Here is a 25738-nt window from a genome sequence, read left to right as displayed (position 1 = left end):
TAACCCTTTGATTGCGCCTGATGTTAACCCCTTCCCTGCCAATGTCATTAGTACAGTGACAGTGCATTTTCTTAGCACTGATCACTGTATTAGCCACTTGCCGACCGCCGCACGACTATCTACGTCGGCGGTCAGCCCCTCACAGGCAAACTAACGTAGGGCTACGTTGCTTGCTTGTGAGGATCTAGGGAGCGAGCGCGCGCCCCCGGAGGCGCGCTCCCGCTCCCGCGTGGTCACGGACCCCCCCGCGCGTGTGACCAGCGGACCCGATGTCCGCCGGCCACTCGGCGATCGGCGGGGGAGAGGGAGAATGTCAGGCAGCTTGTGTAAACAAGCTGCCTGTCATTCTCCTCGCTGTAAAGACACTGATCACATGGATCTACTATGTAGATCCGTTGATCAGTGTCCTTACAGCTCAAGCCACAGCCAATCACAGTAGAAAGCATGCCCCTAGGGACACACACAGCCCCTCCCTCCCAAATAAAGTTAACCCCTTCACTACCAGTGTATTTTTACAGTAACAGTGCATATATATAGCACTGATTACTGTAGAAATGTCACTGGTAACCCCAAAAGTGTCAAAAATGTCAGTCAAGGGTCCGATCTGTCCGCCCCAATGTCGCAGTACCGCAAAAAAAAACGCAGATCGCCGCCATTACGCGTTAAAAAAAAAAACAACAAAAATGACAAAAATCTTTCCCTTTGTTAGTAAACGCGATAACTTTTGCGCAAACCAATCAAAATACGCTTTTTGCGATTTTTTTTACCAAACATAGGTAGCATAAAACAAATTGGCCGAAAATGTTAAAAAATTTTGATTTTTACATTTTTTTGGGGGGGAATTTCATATAAAAAAATGTGAAAAATATTGCTATTTTTGCAAAATTGACGCTCTTTTTTTGTTTATAGCGCGTGATCAAAAAATCGCACAGGTGATCAAATACCACCAAAAGAAAGCTCTGTTTGTGGGAAAAAAAGGACGCCAAATTCGTTTAGGTACAGCGTCGCACGACCGCGCAATTGTCCGTTAAAGTCACGCAGTGCCGAATCGCAAAATACCCCCTGGTCGGAATGGGGGTAAAATCTTTCGGGGCTTAAGTGGTTAGTGTCACTGGTCCCCAAAAAGTGTCACTTAGTGGCAGATTTGTCCACTGCAATGTTGCAGTCCTGCTAAAAATCGCTGATCGCCATTACTAGTAAAAAAAAATAATTAAAAATAAAAATTCCTTAAATCTATTCCACAGTTTGTAGATGCACTAACTTTTTGCAAACCAATCAATATGCGCTAATTAGGATTTTTTTTTTTGCCAAAAACATGTAGCAGAATACACATTGGCCCAAAATGATAAAGAAAATGGGATTTTTATCTTGATTTTTATCTTAATGTAAAATCCATTTCTCTAATGTTTATTGATGGACACAGCTCCCAATTTTCTTAACCATTGGGTTATACTGCCCCCTACAGGAGTAGGACATATGGCATAAATAAAAGCTTGACTACGCCTATGGGCAGCCCAGGGAGCAGGGGCGGCCCATCCATTAGGGGCGCAGGGGTGCCGCCCCCCCCCCCACCCATGCGTCCGGCCCCCTAATCTACATGCAGGGGCGTCAGACGCATGGAGTTCAATGGGGATTTTTTTTGCTGAAGCACGTGATTAGAGCCAGAGGCTCTAATAGGCTTCAGAAAAGGGTGGACCCGGGGCGCAGAGCACTGCGCCCTAGCCCACCCAGTTGTGTGACAATAGCAAATTAATATTTGCTATTATCACACTGACTTGCCCTCCAGCCAATCAGAACGTGAGACTGCTGATTGGCTAAAAGGAGACATGATTTTACTGGCCATTGGCCAGGAAGGGGGAGGAGACACACAGCCGAGGAGACACACAGCGGCGGGCAGGAGCAGGTAAGGATGCTTGCTGTCCACTGGGACATCCGTCCTGGGAGGGGGGGGAGGAAGGGTGGTAGAGCAGATCCAGCCTTCCCTGTCTCCATTTACAGCCCGATCCCCGCACACACCGCACCGCTCTCCGCTAGTACATCCGTCCTGGGAGGGGGGAGGAAGGGTGGTAGAGCAGATCCGACCGTCCCTGTCTGAGGCTGTCTCCATTTACAGCCCGATCCCCGGCCCGCACACACTGCACCGCTCTCATCACCTCCCTCTACCGGAACCGATCACTGACATAGTACAAATCAAACAATCCTGATGTGTTAGGGACATGCTGGGCACTTTGCATTGAATTGGGGACATGCTGGACACTGCGCATTGAATGGGGGACATGCTGTACACACTGCATTGAATGGGGGACATGCTGGACACTGTGCATTGAATGGGGGACATGCTGGACACTGTGCATTGAATGGGGGCACGCTGGACACTGTGCATTGAATGGGGGCACGCTGGTCTCTCTGCATTGATGGGGGGCACACTAGTCTCTCTGCATTGATGGGGGGCACGCTGGTCACTGTGCATTGATGGGGGACATGCTGGTCACTGTGCATTGAATGGGGACACGCTGGTCAATCTTGAACCAACCTAATGATTGTTTGTTAAGTCACACAATTTTTTACAGCGTTTTTTGCCGCAAAGCAATGCCTATTACATTTCTCTGTTTGCGCCCCCCAAAAAATTTTGAGCACCAGCCGCCACTGTCAGAGAGTATACTCCAACTCTCAGCTATAGGCACTCAGTTTTGTTACAAGCAGTGTCAGAAGAAATCCAACTCCACAGAGGGGTGGGTGCTGTGTCCGTCAATGAACATCAGAGAAATGCATTTTACAAAAATCCCATTTTCTCTATTGTTCATTGACGAACACAGCTGCAGAAGAAAGGTACTCTTCCCCTTAACACGCCAAAGGACCACTGCTGAGACAGACAGCCTCACAATCAAAAGAGGCATTACAGACAAACTGCAGCCCCTGGACCAACTGGTCCGCCATATCAGCAAAGGAAGCTGTTCCCCCTCCAAATACCGGCGTAAAAACTTGGCCCACTCGGTCAGAGTTTGCGACACCAGGACAATAGTAAAAATCTGTAAAAAAGTGCCGAACCAGCCACAGTGTACAGATGGCGGGCCACTGCCTCCACTTTTCAGTCAGCCAGGTCCTTAAAGGTCGGGGACTTCTCAACCAGAATCATGGTTGCTTTGTTTAACCTAGAAACCGAAGAGTCCACCACAGGTGGGACAGTCCACTTTTTAAGCAGGGAGTCCTAATAAGGGTACTGCATAGCAAAACGCTTAGGGACCACAAGGGGGCGTTTTGGACAACTCCACTGTTTAGCTATAATTTTGTCAAAGTAAACGGGAAAGGGGAATACCCTTGCCACCCTGGAGGGCTCGTGGGTGCCAAAAGGAACTGACACTTCCGATGCGGCATCAGCTGAATCCTCCTTTTTTAAAGTCTCAAGCACAGATACAATCAGTGCATCCACCAGCGCCTTTTCATGCATGGTTACAGGAGCAGAGGAATCATCCTCACTATCTGAGAAATCAGGGTGTGTGGACACAGACCCAGCAGGGTGATTCGTGTATGCGGTGGCCAAATCAGATTCAGGATCTGATGAGACAGATGAGGCATGTGAAGGTGGGGGATGCTTTTTGCTAGCCCGTTTCCCCAGGACCAAATCCACCTTGGACACTAAAGACTTCAGGACCGCCATCAGTGCAGTAAGGGATTGTTGGGACCGGAGGGCCCGGCAGCCTCTGAGAGGGGATCAGGTGGGGAAATATGCTCCAGGGACTCCATGAGTAAAAAAGGGGGACCCACAAAAAGAGGAGTAAAAACACTGCTAGGGACACCGTGCTGGAAGCACCACAGGTCACCAGGCACAGAGTACCAACTGATCCTATAGCAGAGAGGGAGAAGACCCCACCAGACTCACCACCCACCGATCAGGCACTGCAGCACCAGGCTATCTGCACACACACGTGGCGATCAGTAAGAGGAAGATCCAGGAGTCAGAATCAGGGGATAAGGAGGGGCTCCCAACATCAAAATTACCACCCATATATGCTTTACAGTCATGACCGCTGCTATTAGCAATGAGAAACCACTAGAAAATGGCAGCCGAGGCTACACAAACATGGCCACTGAATCTACAGCACACAGGCTACAAGAAAATGGCGGCACCAGGAGGGGTCCCAAGAGCCCCTAAAATTACACCAGCAAGAATAGGGACCCTTGCAGGAACCCCCACCAGGTACAGCCCCCTCCCAAAAGCCAAACATTCCGGTCGCCGATGGCACGCCCCCCCCCCCCGCACCCATCGTCAACTCAGCACCCAAGGCTGACCTGAAAAGATGGTATGGCCACCCCATACGGAAGGGGAGGGGGTAGGCAGATGAGGGTTGAAGTGTCCTCAGGGACCACCGAGAGAGGAGGGACGCTGCGTGAGAAGGTAGAGAACCTGGGGGTCTGACCATCCCAGGGAAGGGCCCACATCCACCCCAAAATCCTGTAGGGAGAGAAGGGGGATAGCTACTTACCATACCAGGAACAGGGTGGGCAACGCTCCAGACAGAACCTCCTCTCCATCGAAATGGGGGCTGTCGGCCACGAGAGACGCTGCGACTCAGGCCGAGGCTAGGTCATATGCGACCTTTGCGAGATGTTTAACTCACAGGCCAGCCCCTGTCCAGTGGAGCTATGTCGCAGCCGACCTACCGCGGAGTTGAGGCTTGCACGTGCTTGTTGGCCAGACAGCTGGATTTTTAAAAATATCCAGCCTGTCGCCCAGTCCAGCTGTTGATTGCAGATTCTCACAGGAAAAAATAGATAAATCCATTAAAAAGGAAAAAAATTGCCAGGACCGAAGATCCCAGCAAGGAACTAGGTCCTTACTCCTGACTAGGCAGAAAAAAACTGAGTGCCTATAGCTGAGAGTGGGAGTATACCCCCTGGAACTGCCTATAGGCTTAGTCAAGCTTTTTTTCTGCCTAGTGTCCTAGTCCTGCAGGAGGGAGTATAACTCAATGGTTTAGAAGATCAGGAGCTGTGTCTGTCAATGAACGATAGAGAAATTAGATTTTTTTCCATTTTTTTTATTGGGTAGGTTTTATATTTTTTCACAATTGTCTGTCTTGTTTGACAAAAAATGAAATACCATTAAAAAAAAAAGCTCTATTTGTGGGAAAAAATACATCAATTTTATTTGGGTACAGCTTTGCACAACCGCGCAATTGTCAGTTAAAGTAACACAGTGCTGTATCACAAAATATGGTCTGGTCATAAAGGGGGTAAACCTTCCTGGGCTGGAGTGGTTGAACCTTGTTACCTTCATATTCTCAAACTTGCTGTACATGCAACGCTCAGTGTACATTCTTGGCATGCTTTAGTGCAAGGATCAATTCATTCCTGTGCTCAGGCATAGGAGTTATATCATCCTAGGCTAGGCAGGATGTTGCATAACTGAAGGAAATGTTAATATTTGGGGACTTTAGTTCTGCTTTAACTTCCAAAACTAACACAATAGCAGCCCACACAGTTCCCTGGGTCTCTCAACACCATCCAGACCTCAGTGAGCTTAGGACCTGCACAGGATATGACAGCTCACCCAACCACAACTGTCATCAGTGTTACTTTCGTTAGGGTGTCTTCAAACAAGACCTTCAAGATGAGATAGTGAGTCCAAATTGATATAAGAAAAGGTGCATTTATTCACTGTAGTGGGAGGCTACAGTCTTACAAAAGCTCAGTTTGAAGTCAACTGGGCTAAGGCAAAAGTGTATCGTCTAGCTAACAACATTAGGCTAACAAATTTATAGTAATGAATATGCATAGGGATGTGCAAGACATAGGCATGTTCTATGTTGTAATCTAGGTGTGATCGTATAATCAATCCAGTCAGTGTCCATATATTCTGAATGGCAAGCTAATAGTTAAGTGGGTGTTGACCTCATGTGACTGACACAAAACAGGAACTAGCAGCATTTCACCATGACAGTTGTTGGTTCAAACTGGTTCTGACCACAATTATCCAGAGCTAGTGAAATTGGTGCATGGCATTCGATTGGAGAGGCATAGGATAGTATGGATGTTCCAGATCTTTCGAGATGGGGTCCTGATACCTCTTGCGTCCCTGTGCGACGAGCCAGAACCGCAGGGGTGACACGTGAGGTGCACGGTGGGCCGATGAGAGACAGCAATAATACAGTTCATCGGTTTACTCACAGTTAGCAGAAAGCCTCCCTGGGCTGGTCGCACAGTGAAGAGGAAGACAGCACGAAATCCTCCGGGGCACGCTCTGTGATAGGAAAACGCCAGCCAAGATGGTGGTTGAGGTGCCCGTGATGACAGTGGTGTTTAGAGTGCTTGTGGTGGCTGGATCCCTTGATGGTATTTGTCGTGACGCCAGTACCGTTAATGGTGGTACAACCAGTTGTGATAGCAATAGTGAAGAATGAGGTAGACAGTGGTAGGATACAACTCACAACTTTTACTGTGACTGGTTTTGGTTGCAGTACAAACATCCAGATAGAATACAGTCTCTGGGTAAATAGAGGAATTCTGCAGATCCACTGTTAATAGGCTTTAGTAATTCTGGACTCAGGCTGTGGTTCAGTATAATGCTTACTTATTTGTGATTTGGCTTCTGGTACCTTTAGAATCCAGTGCAAATTTGGTGAGGTTGCCAGTGGCTAAGGAATCCTTCACCTTTATTCTCAAAGGTCAGTTGCTGCCGTTTGGTGGCTTTTACCCTTTGATTTAAGCAGTTCCGATTTGTCCCTTCTCTGGACTGACCTTCACTAACTTTCACATGGAGCTTTTCTCCCTGTACACTCACTTCCTGAACTGAACACTGACCACAGATAAACCTGAGCTGGGATAGATATCCCAAAGTAGTGCTAACCCCATCTTGTGGTGGGAAGTATGAAGCACACTTGACCAGCCTATGAACAGGGATTGACAAATGTCAAATGCAAAATGACATGCAATATAGCGATGACAAAGAAATAATACATTTGCAGTTCCCACGTGTCCTGAGTGGGACGCTGCATACCCCCATGGTAAAACGTGTGTCGACCTCGACACATTTTTGACTCGATGTTGTGTCTTCCTGTAAGATATAAGAGAAAGGGAAAAGCATGCATGCATAGGAAATAACAACATAACCCCATTCTTGTACTTCTTGTATCTGCAAGTAAAATGGGTTAGGCAAACATATCTCAGGCAACAACGAAATGTGTCAAAAAGGGGTGTAGTTTTTCCTCTGAAGACTGGTGATATATGGCAAAACCAGAATAGTCCACGATGAGATGGAAAAAGAAAAACAAAACAAAAATAACATCTCAGGAGGCTCACAGGGTATGAGTCCATTCCCTGGGCACAGGAAAAATGTCAACAGACGAATATCACGGAGGCTCAGGTACGTGAAAGTCTATCTCCGGGTGCAGGCTTGAACGTTGCAAAACAGTAGGTAAGTAGTCCTTTTAAAAAGTCCTTTAAAGGAAATGAACATGATATCACAAGTAAGTCTTCTTCTCACTCTGGAACTTCAGACGATGTAAAGATGCATTCAACGATGAGATGGCAGGGCTGGTAGTTGTCTTCTTGGCTGCTGGTGCAGGAAATCCTTAAAACGGACAGGTGGTTGTCCTCTCGTAGTCCTGTCGGATCTTCGTAGCGGCTGAGTTTCTACAGGCCTTGTTTCAAGGGAACTTGGTGTCTCTTGAGCTGTAGTAGACACTTCTTGAGATAGCTCCTCTGGTTGAAGTGCGGTTGTATTGGTCTTGGCAGGCACTAAGATATTGAGCCATGGTGTAAGGAACCACTGTAAAGGATCAGAGTCTAATAATGCTTTTCCAAAAGACTGTAGTGGACCCTCTGAATCAGATGATTTTGTAGGCTCTGGTTCTATGGATTGAGTTTCCTCTTGGACAGTTTCTTCTTGAAGAGTTTCTTCTTGAGTACTTTCCTTGAGACATAACTTAAGGCGATTGCGATGTACTACACGTGATTTGTTTTCTTTGGTGATCTCATAAGTATGAGTCTCTGGATTGAGAATAGCTGTAATGGTGTAGGGTTCTCTCTCCCATTTGCTATCTAACTTGCTGGTGCGATGGTCATTTTTTAACCATACATGGTCATCTATTTTGAGAGGTTCGGCTTTGGCAGATTGGTTATAATCTCTTTGTTGCTTTTCATGAGCATGTTCCATGCGATGTTGAACAATTTCTTGTGCATCAATTAGACGTCTTTGGTGCTCACTCACCCAATCAGTCTTTGGTAGAGGGTTGATTGCATCAGGCACTTGTACGCCCAAAGTATGGTCAGCAGGTAGTTTACCTTGTCGGCCAAACATGAGATAGTAAGGTGTATATCCAGTAGAACAGTGAATGGTGTTATTGTAGGTGTACATCAATTGAGGCAATAGAGTAGGCCAATCACTTCTTGTAGCAGGTGGTACTGCTCTTAACATCTCAATTAAAGTTTGGTTCATTTTCTCGCAAAGTCCATTCCCTTGGGGGTGGTAGGCTGTGGTCCTGATTTTCTGGCAATTGTGAAGTGTACACAGTTCTTTGAAGAGTTGCGACTCAAAGGCAGATCCCTGATCTGTAAGGATTCTTTCTGGGCATCCATATGGCAATAGGAAATGTTTCCAGAAGGCATCTGCAGTTGTCTTAGCAGTCAAGTCCTTGACAGGTACGGCTACAACAAATTTGGTATAATGATCAATGATGGTCATGGCATATGTGTAACCTGAGCGACTTGGTTCCAGCTTCACATGGTCAATTGCAACTATTTCTAGCGGTGTTCTGCTTACAATGGGATGTAAGGGTGCTTTTTGATCATGTTTTTCATTTCTTCCAACAGCACAGGTGGAACATTCTCGACACCACTTTTCAATGTCTCCTCTCATCCCAATCCAATAGAATCTTCTACGGATGGTAGCTTCTGTCTTCTGCACGCCAAAGTGTCCTGATTGGTCATGATACATTTCAAGAATGATTCTTGCATCTCGGCGTGGTATTAAGATTTGGTATAGACGATCCCAGGTAATTGGGTCTAAAGTTCTTCTTAATAGTAGGCCCTTCTGTAGGAAGAGATGTTTTCTGTGTCTCCAAAGTTTTGACAATTCTGGATCAGCATTTCTTCTGCGAATTCTTTCAGGCGTTCTTCCGCTGGTGAAGAAATCTTGCAGTTCTCCCAACACTCTGCTTTCATTTTGCAGCTTGATCCACCTTTCTTTGTCCACTTGGGATCTTGGATCCACTTGTTGTTGAAGGTTAAGAACTTTTCTTCCTTTGATGGTGATAATGTCTTGTTGGGCAAAATTTTTGTAAAAAGCTGGCATTTCTACCTCTTCCCAGACATCTTCCTGTGTAGTAGTGTCTTCTTGGGTAGGCAGACGGGATAATGCATCCGCATTTTCATTTGCTTTTCCTGTTCTGTATTTTATGGTGAAATCGTAGTTAGCTAGGCGTGAGGCCCATCTTTGTTCCAATGCTCCCAACTTGGCAGTATTAAGATGTGCTAGCGGGTTGTTATCTGTGAAGGCCACAAATGGTGTTGCGGCAAGGTAATCTTTAAATTTTTCTGTAACAGCCCACACGAGTGCGAGGAATTCCAATTTGAAGGAACTATAGTTTTGGTCGTTTCTTTCAGTACCTCTAAGAGATCTACTAGCGTAAGAAATAACTCTTTCTTTTCCTTTTTGTATTTGCGACAGGACAGCTCCCAGACCTTTCTTACTAGCATCTGTGTAAAGATGAAATGGCTGCTGGTAATCTGGATAGCCTAGGATTGGTGGTTCTGTCAACTTCTTCTTCAGGAGCTGGAAGGCAATTTCTCTTTCTGTGTTCCATTCAACTGGTATTGGAGACTTTTGGTACCTCTTAGGATGTCCTCTCAGAAGTTCTAGTATTGGCCCCGCAATTTGGGCAAAATGAGGAATAAAGCATCTGTAGTATCCTGCGAAACTGAGAAAACTCCTCACTTCTTTCACTGTAGTAGGAGTAGGCCAATTTCGGACATGCGGCTATCTTCTCCGGATCCGGTTTAACACCTTCAGAGCTTACAATATGCCCTAAGTATTTGACTTCTGACTTCAGTAGATAGCACTTAGATGGTTTGACTTTGAGTCCATGTTTAATGAGGACTTGAAAAACTTCGGCCAAATGTTTCAAGTGATCTTCATAAGATTTGGAGTAGATGATGACATCGTCTAAGTACAACAGGACGGTTTCGAAATTTTTGTGTCCTAAGCAACGCTCCATTAATCTTTGAAAAGTTCCGGGCGCATTGCAAAGTCCAAATGGCATGCAGTTGAACTCAAATAGGCCCATAGGGGTGGTAAATGCAGTCTTCTCACGATCTTCAGGTGCCATTGGTACTTGCCAGTATCCACTGGTTAAATCAAGGGTAGAGAAGTAGGCTGAAGATCCTAAAGCTGTCAAAGATTCCTCTATGCGTGGTAAAGGGTAAGCATCCTTGTGGGTGATTTGGTTAATTTTTCTGTAATCCACACAGAATCTGATGTTGCCATCCTTTTTACGGACAAGGACTAGAGGTGCAGCCCATGGACTATGGCTGTCTCTAATGACATTGGAGTCCTTCATCTCTTGGATCATTTGCTTTACGGATTGGTACATAGTTGGTGGTATAGGCCGATATCTTTCCTTGATCGGTGGGTGTGAACCTGTAGGGATGGAGTGCTTGATGATATCCACTTCTCCATAGTCTGTGGAATGCTTACTGAAGGCACGGTGAAGCTCCTTCACAATTTTTAGTACTCCCTCAATTTGGTTTGCTGGTGTGGAAGCATCTCCCACATGAAGTTCTTTCCACCAGGATGTGTTCACATGTTGGTCCTGTGGGTTCTGTCTCTTGGTAATTTGCTCTGTGGTAGCTGTAGCCACACTGATGACATCTTGAAAAGTGACTTGGATTAGCTGTGCGATAGGACGGTGTTTTGTTAGTGTTACACTGCTATCACTCAAGTTTAGGAGTCGTATAGGCACTTTACCTTCAGAGACGGTTACTAGGCTCCTTGCAGCTCTAACTAGAGGATAGTCTTCCAAAACAACAGGCTCTACCAGGGCTTGGTAGTCTTGACCTTGAATTCCGACTACAGCTCGGCACCACAAGAGAGTTTCGGTGTTGGGTTTGAGGATCACAGGTTGCTTATCCCGGATGCGGGCACAGCAAATTTCTCCTTTTTCGTTGGTGAATCTCTGTTGCGCATTTAGTACACGGATGGTTTGTTGGATCACCTTCTTAGAATCAGGAGAGGCAGTAGGCACTGACTGGTGCAAGGCTTCTAGCATCTCAACATAACAGTTCCTGAGGACATTCATTCCTAGGACGATTGGAGGGTTAGGGTTATTGTCTCTGACTCGTACCACAATAAGGCCTTGTCGATGTAGTGTAGTTCCTCCTACTTGAATGGTAGGTTCCCAATAACCATGGACTGGTATGGGTTTGCCGTTACTGGCTATGAGACTCAGCCAGGATTCTGGAGGCTGGGTAAGCTGATTTTGATCCCAGTATTTTTCAAAGGCTGCTTGTTGGATGGTGGTGACTTGGGATCCTGTGTCAACTAGGGCAACAAAAGGAACTCCATTTATTTGAAGTGTCACTTCAGGACGGGATCCAACATATCTTGGCATCCAGTGGGGATCTTCTGGACCTATTGGTTTACCTCCCGAGGGGTGGTCCTTGGCCTCGGGGGTTTCCCGTTTAACTGCCAGCAGGTTGCTTCTGTATGGCCTGGTTTGTGACAGTATGTGCAGATTGGCCGCTTAGGGGTACTAGTGCGGTCAGGGGGGCGTCCGCCAGAATTTCTGGAATAAGTCTCTCTATAATTAGAGGGGAAGAGTCTTCTGGACACAGGTTTCTCATCCTCTAGCATTAGTGGTTTCTCCCATTGTTCCAACTTTTGGTGGACTTTCTCCAGACTTTTAGTCAGGAAATGGACTTGCTCAGTCAAGGCGGCAACTGCGTCAGGAACTGGAGCTTGGGTTGCCTGACTGACTATAGGTAAAGACTTTGCAGGGGTAACCAGCTGTGATACAGGCACTTCAACAGATCTAACAGGTTCTGTTGGTGGGCTTTTTCCCAGTATGCTGATAGCTAATTCTTTAAAATCTAAGAAGGTAGCTCTTGGATGTTGGGCGGCTAACATTCTTAGTTGGCTCTTTAGATTGTCTGTATTGACGCCTTCAATAAATTGTTCTTTCAGGGTTTTGTCCTGATTCTCTGCCTCACGGGGGTCTACTTGGATAACAGCTCTAAGGGATTCCTGCAAAGATAATGCAAAGTCTCTGAGTGACTCACCAGATAGCTGTTTCTTGCTGAAGAACCTCATCTTGACCTCTGACACGGTTCTGGGTTCAAAGGTGGTGTAGAGACGTTCAAAAATCTGCTCCATGGTCTTTCTCTCTGAGCTCGGCCAAGATTTCACTTCTCTGAGTGCAGCTCCTTCCAATTGCGCAAGAAGAATCTCCATCTGTTGCTCTGAGGATACAGGGTACAATCTGAACACAGCAAGAATTTTTTCTTTAAAGTCCCTTAAAGTATGAATTTCTCCAGAATATCGTGGGAACCAGGGGGCCCCAAAATAGTAAGGCATGGTTAAAGGCATTAAGCTTGGTGCTGCAGCGGTTGGTATTGCACTGCGACTTACTGCGGCTGATGCAGGGGGTCCGCTGAGGTCAGGCTGCACGTCATCTTCCTGCACATACATGGTGACAGCAGGTGAATTATAGTAAGGTAAGTCAAATGCGTTTTTAGACACTTTTTGTGCGGTGTTGCTATGGGCAACCGCTGTCTTGCGGGTGTATGGCCCTTTAAGAATTTAATGCCGGCTGAATACAATGCTGCAGCAATGTTGATTTTGGGTCTCTGGCAGAGTTCCTGCTATTAGTGCCACTTATAGTTAGTAGAGGCAGCTGACAGGTTGCGATTACTGCTTGGACAGCAAACCATGCGATTATTTTCTCTTCTTTTGCTCGCATGCGAAGTCTCGCGACTTCTGGGGCGTGCGCTTGTGACACTCTCCTCCCAGAATTGACACAGCAAAGGTAAGGTGGGCTGGCCGGACAATTTTGCATAAATGGGTGGCACCAAACTTTCCCGCTCTCCAGGGGGTGTCACTAATTTATCCACAGCGATGGCGCAGAAATTTTTGAACAAGAAGGTCTCCGGAAGCCATTTTAAGTGAATAGAAACAGTCAATTCATATACAGCAAGCAGTTTTGTTGACACACAAATGTCTGATTTCCTCTCTTTGGATGCTGCGATTTTTATGCTGATAACTGGGAAAACACTTCCATGCGACTTTGAAACAGTTTAAACAGTTCTGTGGCCCCACACAGTGTGCAATAAGTAAACAGTCTCTCAATAAAGCAAAGGGGCTTATTCTGATGCAACAGTCTTTTAGATAAGGCGCAGGGGTTAATAATCCTGTTCGTGACGCCAAATTTTTATGCGACGAGCCAGAACCGCAGGGGTGACACGTGAGGTGCACGGTGGGCCGATGAGAGACAGCAATAATACAGTTCATCGGTTTACTCACAGTTAGCAGAAAGCCTCCCTGGGCTGGTCGCACAGTGAAGAGGAAGACAGCACGAAATCCTCCGGGGCACGCTCTGTGATAGGGAAACGCCAGCCAAGATGGTGGTTGAGGTGCCCGTGATGACAGTGGTGTTTAGAGTGCTTGTGGTGGCTGGATCCCTTGATGGTATTTGTCGTGACGCCAGTACCGTTAATGGTGGTACAACCAGTTGTGATAGCAATAGTGAAGAATGAGGTAGACAGTGGTAGGATACAACTCACAACTTTTACTGTGACTGGTTTTGGTTGCAGTACAAACATCCAGATAGAATACAGTCTCTGGGTAAATAGAGGAATTCTGCAGATCCACTGTTAATAGGCTTTAGTAATTCTGGACTCAGGCTGTGGTTCAGTATAATGCTTACTTGTTTGTGATTTGGCTTCTGGTACCTTTAGAATCCAGTGCAAATTTGGTGAGGTTGCCAGTGGCTAAGGAATCCTTCACCTTTATTCTCAAAGGTCAGTTGCTGCCGTTTGGTGGCTTTTACCCTTTGATTTAAGCAGTTCCGATTTGTCCCTTCTCTGGACTGACCTTCACTAACTTTCACATGGAGCTTTTCTCCCTGTACACTCACTTCCTGAACTGAACACTGACCACAGATAAACCTGAGCTGGGATAGATATCCCAAAGTAGTGCTAACCCCATCTTGTGGTGGGAAGTATGAAGCACACTTGACCAGCCTATGAACAGGGATTGACAAATGTCAAATGCAAAATGACATGCAATATAGCGATGACAAAGAAATAATACATTTGCAGTTCCCACGTGTCCTGAGTGGGACGCTGCACCTGCAAGCTGAATACTCGCTACCCGATCATATGCAGTTTTACTACTTGCAATTAAAGCATGCAGTCAGGGCGCAGGGGGAAATGCAGGAATGGCGACTGTCTCCTACTCCTATATTTAATCTTGTACAACTGACAGACAACTCTAAAGGTATTAATCTCAGTGTTACAATATATTAATATCAGAATTTCATAAAGGCCACCCTAGTAAAGTGACTTCAGGGTGGGAGAATGATTTGGGGCTAATGTCAACTGAGCAATGGGAAGAAGCATATCAGGCGGTGGGTACATGCTCTTTAAATGCAGCACAGAAGTTGTCACAGCTGTATATTCTTTTACGTGCTCACTATACTCCCCTGAAGCTGAGCAAGATGGGATTTGGTACGAAGCCACACTGTTCTAGGTGCAAAAGAGACCATGGGGGACTTGATCCATCTGCAATGGAGGTGTCCCAAACTCCACCTGTACTGGAGCCAAATCATAAATACACTAAACATGGTATTTAAAGTAACAATCCCAATAGACCCTAAATGTTGTCTACTGAACATCCTAGAAGGTGTTATAGAGGAGCACCCCATGACAGCTGTCGGAAGGGCCCTTTTCCATGCCCGGAGGTTAATTTTAGTAATATGGAAATCCGCTGATCCCCCCCACATATAAATCATGGGTGTCAGCCATGGGAAATGCACTACTTTTTAGAACGCCATATCTACACAAGACGTGGCTGTCAGGGTAAATTTGAAAAGCTGTGGGCCTATGGTTGGATACCCCTGGACTTAGTCCACAGGAACTGGTACTTCAAAGATTGTTGGTATGCCAGAATAAACCATATAAAATGAAGATATGTCTTTAACAGTTGCATAACAATGGCTGCACTTCTTGTGGATTATTGGTTGGGTTGAATTTCCTATATACTGTATATGCAATGTAACTTCCAGAGTGGCCAAAAACAGAAAAGAAAAAAAAAAAAAAATATATATATATATATATATACACATACATATACACACACACACACACACACACATATACATACATACATACACCCCCCGACCAAACACAGATGAGATGAGGTGGTGTGCGTCACACCCGTGAGAAATTTGGCCATGCCATCCGGGGCATGTGCCACAAGCGTGCACCCAAGGCGTAGCTTGCGCTCGCGGGCCCATAGTAAACTTCCACAGTGGCCGAAAACAGAAAAAAAAAAAAAAATCATATATATATATATATATATATATATATAATAATTATATTTATGCATATATACACACCCCCCGACCATACACTGATGAGATGAGCTCAGCTGAGCTTGTTTTGATCTTGTGGCTCTTTTAAGTGCTGTTGCCAACAGACAGCATGGCCGGTCATCATATGCCTTATCAAGCACGTGGTGCCCAAGCGGCTGGTGTTCTGGCCACGCTTGATCCGCTTCCGACAGATGTTGTAAACAGCATCGGTGCGGTCTGCTGCACGTGCACTGAAAAAAAAGCCCACGCTAATGAACATTTTGAAGTCTGCGGGGAGTTTGCAGCACCCCTCACCAGGATGAGATGGTGTGCGTCACACTGGTGAGAAATTTGGCCATCCGGGGCCTGCGCCACAAGCGTGCACCCAAGGCGTAAGCTTGCGCTTGCGGGCCCATAGTAAACTTCCAGAGTGGCCGAAAACAGAAAAGAAAAAAGAAAATAATATATATAATAATTATGTTTATATACACACCCCCCCGACCAGACATGGATGAGACGAGACCCCAAAAATATAGAGCAGGCAGTCAGAGGACTCAGAGAAAAGAATTTTACAGTAAGTTCTTACAAAAATTCTATTTTCTCTGAGTCCTGACAGTCACAGCCCAGTCAGTATTCCTTGACCATTGGGGATGTCCAAAAAGCAGTGCAGGTACAAGGGGTGGGAAAAGAAAAAAAAATATATGATATATGAGCTAACCAGGCAAGAATCTCAACAGGCCAGAACAAAATTCTGCCCATAAAGAGACCGAACCACATGCCTCTTTCAACAAACCGCTGCACTCAAAACTTTGCGACCAAAGGAAGCATCCAAGGATGCCATCACGTCAATCTTGTAGAATTTTGTGCACAGACAACCAGGCAGAGTTGTATAAAGTACTCGAAACCCGTACTTGAGTAAAAGTACAAGTGCTCGATCAAAAAGTGACTTGAGTAGAAGTACTAAAGTATTCAACATTTTTTGTACTTAAGTATTGCAAGTATTTTTAAAAATTTTGCTACTCAAGTACTGAAAGTAAAAGTACCAGTAGTTTTGAAAAAAAAATGCTACTCAAGTACTGAAAGTAAAAGTACAAGTACTGTGTTATGTAGTTATTAAAGAAAGAAGTCCAAAGTTTGAACATCATAATGTTTTTTATTATTTCAAATGCAGCTTTTATTTATACATACAGTAGCATTTATTTTCATATGCGCTGATAATATACATGTTTTGAGCTTCATGAAACCTGCCATCTACTGTTCTGGCAGTGGTAATTTTTATAATTGTAACGAGTAGGGTTGAGCGGACACCTAGATGTCCGTGTTCGACGGGTTCGGCCGAACTTTAAAAAAAAGTCCGGGTCCGTGTCCCGGACTTTTACCGAACTTTTCCCGGACACCGAACCCCATTGAAGTCAATGGGGACCCGAACTTTAAGGCACTAAAATGGCTCTAAAACACCAAAGGAAAGGGCTAGAGTGCTGCAAATGGCAGCAAAACGTAATTAAGAGCATGGCAAGTGCTCTGCAAACAAATGTGGATAGGGAAATAACTTAAAACAACAAAAAAAAACAGAAAAATAAAACAATGTTCTTCTTCATCTCTGAAGGACGAGGCCCATATGGAGTAGGAGGGAGGTTGAGGTGGTGGTGGATGTGGCGGTGACATAGGCGTGCGCACAGGGTGTGCTGGGTGTGCCTGGGCACACCCTAATCACCTAGGGCACATAGCATTGCCAGTGAGGAGATGGGAAAGATCTCCCTGGGACCTGCTCTGCTCTATTTCTCCTTGCCTACAGGTACATGGCCCCGATACATTACTCTCCCTGCTGGCAAACACATGCATGTGTATTTCAACTTTGGGGTGCACACCTTAATGCAATAGGCTGCGCACACCTATGGGCGGTGTAGGTGGAAGCGGCGGTGGAGGAGGACCAGGGCCGGATTAACAGCATCATGGGCTTGGTGCTGAGGATTTTGAAGGGCCTTAGGGCCGTGCCTTGCCATGCACCCAGAGGAGGAAGGGTGCAGCCATGCATGCCTAATTCAACATGGGATGCTGTCTATGAAGCCCATAAACACATCCATGCATCGCCAACTGTCCCTCCTTGTCCGGCCTTCACGCTGTGTGGGGAGGTTCTGAGGGTGCTGCCTGGGGAAGCGAGCATAGAAGCCAGACTTCTGTGTTTACAAGTGACAGAAGAGCGGTAACAGTGAATATGGCCAACCCGGGGCCTATATAAAAGGTAGGGGCCTGGAGCTGCAGCTCCAATAGACCCTACATTAATCTGGCCCTGAGGAGGAGGACGAGGTAGCCAACACTGCTTCTTTTCACAAATTTTAAATGAGGGTACACCCCAAAAGAGTGAGAAAGAGCAAAAATGGAACAATGGGTGGGTAAGGTCGGTATCCATTGCTATTCTGCATAAGGTACGGAAAAGTCCCGTGGGATCCATGCCTGGTTCATTTTAATGAACGTGAGCTTGTCCACATTGTCTCTGGACAGGCGGCTGCGCTTGTCTGTTATAACGCCCCCAGCCGTGCTAAATACCCGTTCAGATAATACACTGGCTGCAGGGCACGCCAGCACCTCCAAGGCGTAAAGGGCAAGCTCAGGCCATGTGCCCAATTTGGAGACCCAGAAGTTGAAGGGGGCAGACCCGTCATTCACTACATGTAGGCGTGTGCACACATACTGCTCCACCATGTTGGTAAAATGCTGCCTCCTGCTAAGACGTTCCATCTGAGCTGCTGGTGCTGCTGTTTGTTGTGGCGTGCTGACAAAGCTTTTCCACATTTCGGCCATGCTAACCCTGCCTTCTGAGGTGCTGGCGGTGCCCTGGTTGCGTTGGCGACCTCCTCCTCCTCTGCCTTGTGCTTCCACTGTGGCCCCGCTGTCAGATGGGAATGCCAGCAGCATGGCGTCTACCAGCGTGCGCTTGTACTCGCGCATCTTGCGATCGCGCTCCAGTGAGTGAATTAAGGACGGTACGTTGTCCTTGTAACGGGGATCCAGCAGCGTGGCCACCCAGTAATCAGCACAAGTTAGAATGTGGGCAACTCGGCGGTCGTTGTGGAGACACTGCAGCATGTAATCGCTCATGTGTGCCAGGCTGCCCAGAGGCAACGAAAGGCTGTCCTCTGTGGGAGGTGTATGGTCCGTGTCCTCTGTATCCCCCCAGCCACGCACCAGTGATGGCCATGAGCTGGCCTGGGTGCCACCCTGCTGTGAACATGGTTCCATCTCCTCCTCCAGCTCCTCCTCCTCCTCATCCTCCTCATCCTCCAGAACTGTGCCCCTGCTGGACAATTGCGTCCCTGGCGTTTGCGTGTGCAGGAACCCACCCTCGGAGCCCCTTGCGAATGACTGCCCTGAAAGCCTTGGAAATGTTACCTCTTCATCCTCCTCCTCCTCCTCATCCTGTGCCACATCCTCTTCCATCATCGCCCGAATTGTTTTTTCAAGGAGGCATAGAAGTGGGATAGTTAAGCTGAGAACGGCGTCATTGCCACTGGCCATGTTGGTGGAGTACTCAAAACAGCGCAACAAGGCACACAGGTCTCGCATGGAGGCCCAGTTATTGGTGGTGAAGTGGTGCTGTTCCGCAGAGCGACTCACGCGTGCGTGCTGCAGCTGAAACTCCACTATGGCCTGCTGCTGCTCGCACAGTCTTTCCAGCATGTGCAAGGTGGAGTTCCACCTTGTGGGCACGTCACATATGAGGCGGTGAGCGGGAAGGCCGAAGTTACGCTGCAGCGCTGCCAGGCGAGCAGCAGCAGGGTGAGAACGCCGAAAGTGCGCACAAACGGCCCGCACTTTCTGCAGCAGCTCTGACATATCAGGGTAGTTTTTAAGGAACCTCTGCACCACCAAATTCAGCACATGCGCCAGGCAAGGGATGTGCGTCAAACCGGCTAGGCCCAGAGCTGCTATGAGATTTCGCCCGTTATCGCACACCACCAGGCCGGGCTTGAGGCTCGCTGGCAGCAACCACTCATTTGTCTGCTGTTCCATGCTCCTCCACAACTCCTGCGCGGTGTGTGGTTTGTCCCCCAAACAGGCAAGTTGTAAAACTGCCTGCTGTCGTTTACCCCTGGCCGTGCTGAAGTTGGTGGTGAAGGTGTTACGCTGTCCGGATGAGGAGGCGGTAGAGGATGAGGAAGCGGAGTAGGAGGAGTTAGGAACAGGAGGCAAACTGAAGCGCCCTGCAATCCTCGGTGGTGGAAGGACATGCGCCAAATTGCTATCCGCCTCAGGCCCATCCGCCACTGCATTTACCCAGTGTGCCGTTAGGGAGATATAACGCCCCTGACCGTGCTTACTGGTCCACGTATCCGTAGTTAGGTGGACCTTGGCACAGATGGCGTTGCGCAGTGCACACCTGATTTTTTCCCCCACTTGGTTGTGCAGGGAAGGGATGGCTTGCCTGGAAAAGTAGTGGCGGCTGGGCACGACGTACTGTGGGACAGCCACCGACATAAGGTTTTTAAAACTGTGCGTCTCCACCAGACGGAATGACAGCATTTCAAAGGCCAATAATTTTGAAATGCTGGCATTCAGGGCCAGGGATCGCGGGTGGGTAGGGGGGTACTTCCTCTTCCTCTCAAGTGTTTGGGAGATGGAAAGCTGAACGCTTCCACGGGACATTGTGGAGATGGTTGTTGGTGACCCAGGTGGTGGTGTTGCTGACAGATCGTCTGTTTGCGGGGTGGCAGGTGCCGGTATCACTACAGATGTGGCTGGAGCGGCCGAGACTGCAGCAGAAGAGGAAGCAGGATGAGCCAGAGACGTTTCTTGGTTTTGAAGGTGTGTACTCCACTGCAGCTCGTGCTTTGCACTTAGATGCCTGATCATGCAGGTTGTGCTCAGGTTGAGAAGGTTCATGCCTCGCTTCAAGCTCTGATTGCACAGGGTGCAAACCACTCGTGTCCTGTCATCAGCACATTTTCTAAAGAACTTCCACGCTAGAGAACTCCTTTGAGCTGACTTTGGTGCGCTCGTTCCCTTGCTGCGTTGGGCAGTAGCGGGCGTAGTGTCTAGGGCACGGCCGCTCCGCTTCTGCACCCTGCTCCCTCTTCTGCTGTGCTGGTGGCTCTGTGCGACCACCGCCTCTTCCTCCAAACTACTCAGTTCACCTGCATGACGTTCATTCCATGTGGGGTCGAGGACCTCATCGTCCTCCACATCATCTTCCACCCAGTCTTCACCCCTGCCCTCCTTGTCGGTCTCCACAATGCTGAACGCCGCAGCAGTTGGCACCTGCGTTTCGTCATCATCGGAGACGTGCTGCGATGATCCTTGCATGTACTCATCTTGAGGAATAAGTGGTTGGGCATCGCTGCACTCAATCTCTTCCACTTCTGGGGCAGGGCTAGGTGGATGGCCCTGGGAAACCCTGCTGACAGAGTCCTCAAAAAGAATAAGAGACTGCTGTATGGCTTGGGGCTCAGACTGCTGGCCTGATTTGCAAGGGGGTGAGGTGAAAGACGGTTGGACATTGGCTGCAGGTGCCAACTCTGACCTTTCTGCAGTAGACTGGGTGGGAGACAATGTGAAGGAACTGGAGGCACTGTCAGCAGCAAACCAATCTACTATCGCCTCAACTTGTTCTGGCCTCATCACTTCTAGGGGCGTTTGATGCCCTACCAAATACTGATGCAGGTTCTGTCGCCTACTCACACTTGAGGAAGGTGTTTCACTTGTGCGTGTAGCTGGCACAGATCGACCATGTCCTCTCCTTGCAACAGGAGCTCTACCAGCAGCACCACGACCCAGGCCACGGCCCTTATTTGACGGTCTCCTCATATTTCTGTAATTTAAGATCTTGCCCTAGAAAGGTTTTTATTGAATAGCGGAATAGAAAATATGATCCAAAAAAAGTGTATGTATATCACACGTACACAACCACACTAGGCCCCAATTACTATTGTTTGTACCCCTAAAAGGCTAGGAGTAGGGGGGAGTATGGAACAGGCAGCACCCTCAAACCTTCAGAAGTATGAGATGAACCCCAACAACTTGGAAAGGTGGATCTCTCTCACACGTACCAACACAGACTATCCCCCAATTTAACTGATCCCCAGAGGTTTTTGATTAAATAGCGGAATAGAAAATATGATCCCAAAAAAGTGTATGTATATCACACGTACACAACCACACTAGGCCCCAATTACTATTGTTTGTACCCCTAAAAGGCTAGGAGTAGGGGGAGTATGGAACAGGCAGCACCCTCAAACCTTCAGAAGTATGAGATGAACCCCAACAACTTGGAAAGGTGGATCTCTCTCACACGTACCAACACAGACTATCCCCCAATTTAACTGATCCCCAGAGGTTTTTGATTAAATAGCGGAATAGAAAATATGATCCCAAAAAAGTGTATGTATATCACACGTACACAACCACACTAGGCCCCAATTACTATTGTTTGTACCCCTAAAAGGCTAGGAGTAGGGGGGAGTATGGAACAGGCAGCACCCTCAAACCTTCAGAAGTATGAGATGAACCCCAACAACTTGGAAAGGTGGATCTCTCTCACACGTACCAACACAGACTATCCCCCAATTTAACTGATCCCCAGAGGTTTTTGATTAAATAGCGGAATAGAAAATATGATCCCAAAAAAGTGTATGTATATCACACGTACACAACCACACTAGGCCCCAATTACTATTGTTTGTACCCCTAAAAGGCTAGGAGTAGGGGGAGTATGGAACAGGCAGCACCCTCAAACCTTCAGAAGTATGAGATGAACCCCAACAACTTGGAAAGGTGGATCTCTCTCACACGTACCAACACAGACTATCCCCCAATTTAACTGATCCCCAGAGGTTTTTGATTAAATAGCGGAATAGAAAATATGATCCCAAAAAAGTGTATGTATATCACACGTACACAACCACACTAGGCCCCAATTACTATTGTTTGTACCCCTAAAAGGCTAGGAGTAGGGGGAGTATGGAACAGGCAGCACCCTCAAACCTTCAGAAGTATGAGATGAACCCCAACAACTTGGAAAGGTGGATCTCTCTCACACGTACCAACACAGACTATCCCCCAATTTAACTGATCCCCAGAGGTTTTTGATTAAATAGCGGAATAGAAAATATGATCCCAAAAAAGTGTATGTATATCACACGTACACAACCACACTAGGCCCCAATTACTATTGTTTGTACCCCTAAAAGGCTAGGAGTAGGGGGAGTATGGAACAGGCAGCACCCTCAAACCTTCAGAAGTATGAGATGAACCCCAACAACTTGGAAAGGTGGATCTCTCTCACACGTACCAACACAGACTATCCCCCAATTTAACTGATCCCCAAAGGTTTTTGATTAAATAGCGGAATAGAAAATATGATCCCAAAAAAGTGTATGTATATCACACGTACACAACCACACTAGGCCCCAATTACTATTGTTTGTACCCCTAAAAGACTAGGAGTAGGGGGGAGTATGGAACAGGCAGCACCCTCAAACCTTCAGAAGTATGAGATGAACCCCAACAACTTGGAAAGGTGGATCTCTCTCACACGTACCAACACAGACTATCCCCCAATTTAACTGATCCCCAGAGGTTTTTGATTAAATAGCGGAATAGAAAATATGATCCCAAAAAAGTGTATGTATATCACACGTACACAACCACACTAGGCCCCAATTACTATTGTTTGTACCCCTAAAAGGCTAGGAGTAGGGGGAGTATGGAACAGGCAGCACCCTCAAACCTTCAGAAGTATGAGATGAACCCCAACAACTTGGAAAGGTGGATCTCTCTCACACGTACCAACACAGACTATCCCCCAATTTAACTGATCCCCAGAGGTTTTTGATTAAATAGCGGAATAGAAAATATGATCCCAAAAAAGTGTATGTATATCACACGTACACAACCACACTAGGCCCCAATTACTATTGTTTGTACCCCTAAAAGGCTAGGAGTAGGGGGGAGTATGGAACAGGCAGCACCCTCAAACCTTCAGAAGTATGAGATGAACCCCAACAACTTGGAAAGGTGGATCTCTCTCACACGTACCAACACAGACTATCCCCCAATTTAACTGATCCCCAGAGGTTTTTGATTAAATAGCGGAATAGAAAATATGATCCCAAAAAAGTGTATGTATATCACACGTACACAACCACACTAGGCCCCAATTACTATTGTTTGTACCCCTAAAAGGCTAGGAGTAGGGGGAGTATGGAACAGGCAGCACCCTCAAACCTTCAGAAGTATGAGATGAACCCCAACAACTTGGAAAGGTGGATCTCTCTCACACGTACCAACACAGACTATCCCCCAATTTAACTGATCCCCAGAGGTTTTTGATTAAATAGCGGAATAGAAAATATGATCCCAAAAAAGTGTATGTATATCACACGTACACAACCACACTAGGCCCCAATTACTATTGTTTGTACCCCTAAAAGGCTAGGAGTAGGGGGAGTATGGAACAGGCAGCACCCTCAAACCTTCAGAAGTATGAGATGAACCCCAACAACTTGGAAAGGTGGATCTCTCTCACACGTACCAACACAGACTATCCCCCAATTTAACTGATCCCCAGAGGTTTTTGATTAAATAGCGGAATAGAAAATATGATCCCAAAAAAGTGTATGTATATCACACGTACACAACCACACTAGGCCCCAATTACTATTGTTTGTACCCCTAAAAGGCTAGGAGTAGGGGGAGTATGGAACAGGCAGCACCCTCAAACCTTCAGAAGTATGAGATGAACCCCAACAACTTGGAAAGGTGGATCTCTCTCACACGTACCAACACAGACTATCCCCCAATTTAACTGATCCCCAGAGGTTTTTGATTAAATAGCGGAATAGAAAATATGATCCCAAAAAAGTGTATGTATATCACACGTACACAACCACACTAGGCCCCAATTACTATTGTTTGTACCCCTAAAAGGCTAGGAGTAGGGGGGAGTATGGAACAGGCAGCACCCTCAAACCTTCAGAAGTATGAGATGAACCCCAACAACTTGGAAAGGTGGATCTCTCTCACACGTACCAACACAGACTATCCCCCAATTTAACTGATCCCCAGAGGTTTTTGATTAAATAGCGGAATAGAAAATATGATCCCAAAAAAGTGTATGTATATCACACGTACACAACCACACTAGGCCCCAATTACTATTGTTTGTACCCCTAAAAGGCTAGGAGTAGGGGGAGTATGGAACAGGCAGCACCCTCAAACCTTCAGAAGTATGAGATGAACCCCAACAACTTGGAAAGGTGGATCTCTCTCACACGTACCAACACAGACTATCCCCCAATTTAACTGATCCCCAGAGGTTTTTGATTAAATAGCGGAATAGAAAATATGATCCCAAAAAAGTGTATGTATATCACACGTACACAACCACACTAGGCCCCAATTACTATTGTTTGTACCCCTAAAAGGCTAGGAGTAGGGGGAGTATGGAACAGGCAGCACCCTCAAACCTTCAGAAGTATGAGATGAACCCCAACAACTTGGAAAGGTGGATCTCTCTCACACGTACCAACACAGACTATCCCCCAATTTAACTGATCCCCAGAGGTTTTTGATTAAATAGCGGAATAGAAAATATGATCCCAAAAAAGTGTATGTATATCACACGTACACAACCACACTAGGCCCCAATTACTATTGTTTGTACCCCTAAAAGGCTAGGAGTAGGGGGAGTATGGAACAGGCAGCACCCTCAAACCTTCAGAAGTATGAGATGAACCCCAACAACTTGGAAAGGTGGATCTCTCTCACACGTACCAACACAGACTATCCCCCAATTTAACTGATCCCCAAAGGTTTTTGATTAAATAGCGGAATAGAAAATATGATCCCAAAAAAGTGTATGTATATCACACGTACACAACCACACTAGGCCCCAATTACTATTGTTTGTACCCCTAAAAGGCTAGGAGTAGGGGGAGTATGGAACAGGCAGCACCCTCAAACCTTCAGAAGTATGAGATGAACCCCAACAACTTGGAAAGGTGGATCTCTCTCACACGTACCAACACAGACTATCCCCCAATTTAACTGATCCCCAGAGGTTTTTGATTAAATAGCGGAATAGAAAATATGATCCCAAAAAAGTGTATGTATATCACACGTACACAACCACACTAGGCCCCAATTACTATTGTTTGTACCCCTAAAAGGCTAGGAGTAGG

Source organism: Pelophylax lessonae (assembly GCF_965119305.1).
Source record: "Pelophylax lessonae genome assembly, chromosome: 1".
NCBI classification, from domain to species: Eukaryota; Metazoa; Chordata; class Amphibia; order Anura; family Ranidae; genus Pelophylax; species Pelophylax lessonae.
The sequence above is the reverse complement of the archived record's forward strand: the minus strand, read 5'-3'. Positions refer to the sequence as shown.